Below are 3184 nucleotides of genomic sequence, written 5' to 3'. Positions count from 1 at the left end.
ATTGAGAAACTAAAGTTGCAAAGAGTGTTACAATTGAGAAACTGAAGTTGTGTGCAACTTCAGTTGGACTTCTCTCTAAGGATTGAGAAGTTGTTGCTACTGCAAAGAGGAGATATTAATGATGGATTAGTCTCCAAGTGGAAGATTTTAAAGTTGTGGAGCCTAATTAACTCCTTACATTGAGTCGGTATGCGGGTATTCTGACTATTGTTTCATTAAGGGTAGTTTGGGGATTTCACTCTTGTATTGTGGTTGCCCTAGTTTTGTCTTTATATTTGGGGCACTACTATTAGGGTTTGATTATTTGAGGAACATCACAAATTGTGGCTAGAAGAGGTTAGATAAAAACACTTGTAAGTATGTGCGATTTCTCTTGTAAACTATTGTAATCTTCATAGTGGATTACTACAGTGGTAGAAGATAAAACGTAGTCTCACCTCTAGGCGAATCTGTATAAATCTTGATGTATTTTCGTGCTTGCTTTTCCTTCTTCCGTGATTATTAGTATTGCTCTCGCTAGTTTGGAATTAGGGCATCTAATTCCTAACTGTAACATGAACAAAACATGTACACCTGAAAACTATTAAGGGAAGCGAAAAAGGAACAGCATGTGGAAACAATAATGAATATGGGGATTGATGACCAATAATAGAAGAGGGTAGCCTATTTATAAGAAAATACACAATGAGGATGGCATGTGGCTAGTAAAAGTATAGTACTTTCATGGTATATAATAAGTCGTGAGGTACTTCAAGAAGATGAAGGAAATTCCTTTCTACTACATTCTGTTAGGGGGGTGTAGACACAAGATGTCTGATGGATATTGCCATTTGGTTGACAGAAGAAGTCAAGATCAGTAGAGATATATTCTTTGGCATTATCAGACTGAAGTACTTTTATTTTATGATCGAATTGAGTGACTACCGTAGCATGAAAGGATTTAAATATTGATGATATTTCTGAGCTCTCTTTAAAAAAAAATAGCCATGTGGCATGAGTAAAATCATCAATGAAGGTAATAAAGTACTTAACTCAGGAAACATTTAAGACACTCAAAGGTCCCCATACATCCGTGTGAATCAATACAAAAGGAGCAACTCCTTTAAGTTCAGGCTGAGGAGAGTAAGTGGTCCTCTTTTGCTCAGTTGATACCCTTAACAATTTAAACTTGACATATTTTTAAAAGTACTAAATAGAAGATGAAGTGATTGGGTGGATGGATGGCCCAATTGATTGTACCATAGACTTGCCTTAGAGTGCATGGTTGAGACTACATTGATTTGAGGTATGTCTCGGTAGTAGAGCCCCCATTGTTCATGGCCTCCATCAATCACCCGCTTCGTTGTAAGATCCTGAAACACACAAGAAGTGGGTGAGAAGATGATGGAACAATTAAAATGGAGATTAAGTTGATTAATAGCTAAAAGGTTCAAGGGAAAAGTAAGAACAAGAAGGATATCTATGAGCGGAAGTGACAGCGTAATAGAAGTGGATCCTTTCCTAAGAACCTTAGTATGGGATCCATCAGCTATGGTAACAAATTTATCTGAGAGACAAGGAGAGACAGAGTGGAGTAGACTTTTGTTACCTATGATATGCTCGAAGACCCCTGAGTCAATTATCCAAGATGAAGAGGAGGAAGTGGCAAAGAGCATACCCTAAGCGGTGGTGGTAGCAGCAGTGGAGGAGGAACTTGGAGGAGAGATCATCGGACTTTTAATTTTCTAGAATAAGTCATACTCATCATCGTTAAAGGTCTTCTTTTCTATTGGTGGGGCAGACTTGTCCTCCTTTGACCACTTAATGAGGCTTGATTAGCCTTTGCCCATTCTATTGTGCCATGAATTTTCCAACACTAATCAATATTGTGGCCATATTTCCCACAGTGGGTTAATTCCTTGCCTTCGGTTCTAAAGGAACCATTAATTCCACCTCTTCCTCATCCTCATCTATAATTTCTTCCACAGCCTCAACTACGGTTGGTTGATGTTCCCCTTTTACCAAAGTACATAGAAGATGATACTTCAATGGGAGAAGGGGAAGAAGAGACTGGAATGAGGAGTAATGTAGCAAATACATGATCAAAGGTGGGAATCGTAAAGGCGCTAAGGAGCTGAATTTTAGCAACTCAAGATACGACTTAATATTTTCTAGATAAATGGTGGTGACTAAGGCTTCCTTCTGCTTGTCTTGGATAGAGACATTAGTGGAGTTAGGCTGAGCTAGCTTCCATTCTTGAAGAAGGACATTGAATCGAGCCAAGTACTTGTTGAATTTATGGAAAAGGAAAATACTTCATTGACTTATTATAATTAGAATACATGAACCTCTATTTATAATAGAGGAAGGTAGTAGAGTCCAATTACAATAAAACTACCTTTGTCCCAATTACACCCAAACTTTAACACTTAAAGATAAGTTCTAACATAATTAAATAATTCAATATAAATAGAAGGCAAACATAACTCAAACTAAAACTCTTCTTTGAGGATGCGACCATAAGATAAATGTGCAAGCTCGTGGCTATCTTTGTGAGTCCTTCTTGATCTTCCAATCGGCTTGTGGTTATCTTTGTGAGTCCTTCTTGATCTTCCAACTGAACGTGATAAGGATGCTAGCTCGTGTTAATCATGGAGGATCCTACTTCTTATGTGTTTGAGCCCATCTTACAATACTCTTAAATATGTGAGACTTCCTTGGTCGTGTGGCCCATCTTAAAATACTCTCAGAAATGTGGGACTTCCTTGGTCTTGTAGCCCATCTTACAATACTCTTAGATATGTGGGCTCTTCCAACACTCCCCCTCAAGCTGGGGGTGAGAAAACATCATGAACTCCCAACTTGCTGCAAATGATGTATATGATATTTTTATATAAAATGGTAGTCCTCCATATCTTCCAACACTCCCCCTAAGGCTGGTGCTTTTTCTAGTCCTCCATTGGTTTTTCTATGAGGCCCGGCTGGCATAAGATAAGTAAGAGTAAAATCGCTCCAAGTTGCATGACAGTGCTCCGGGCACACGCCTATCTTTTTTAGGTAGTAGGTCTATACGCAATGCTCAGAAGTGTAATAAAACTCCTCCATCACCATGTCACTCCAAAGGGCAAAGACTCTCAAGTGGTAAGAGTAATCAATGCCAATTCAGGGGGGGGGGGGGGGGGGGGGGGGGGGGAGGGGGGATAGG

This window comes from Aristolochia californica, unplaced genomic scaffold, assembly GCF_029961685.1.
Source record: "Aristolochia californica isolate CCGP_79_NKW_82.1479 unplaced genomic scaffold, dmAriCali1.0.hap1 SCAF_2, whole genome shotgun sequence".
NCBI classification, from domain to species: Eukaryota; Viridiplantae; Streptophyta; class Magnoliopsida; order Piperales; family Aristolochiaceae; genus Aristolochia; species Aristolochia californica.
The sequence above is the reverse complement of the archived record's forward strand: the minus strand, read 5'-3'. Positions refer to the sequence as shown.